Source organism: Macrobrachium nipponense, chromosome 4, assembly GCF_015104395.2.
Source record: "Macrobrachium nipponense isolate FS-2020 chromosome 4, ASM1510439v2, whole genome shotgun sequence".
Classification (NCBI taxonomy): Eukaryota; Metazoa; Arthropoda; class Malacostraca; order Decapoda; family Palaemonidae; genus Macrobrachium; species Macrobrachium nipponense.
In genome coordinates, this window is record NC_061100.1 from 8,064,478 (window position 1) to 8,064,725 (window position 248).

A 248-nucleotide genomic window follows, 5' to 3' on the forward strand; every position below is an offset into this window, starting at 1 on the left:
TATTCCCCTTCTAAACTAAAGGATGGCGTATAATGCTACCGCTCTTGGATCGAGAAGATGAACAAGACGTCTCCCAGGTTTCCACAACTCTCTTTTCAACGAAGATTATTCAGACGTCAAGAGTTATTATCTTCGATCGAGACGATTCTCACGGTCGTGACAAGTGCAGCGAACCTCTTGAGGATCGTTACGTTCCGTGCCTGTGCTCCAAACAGGTTCTCTCTTGTTAACGCGAATTGAGGCAAAGA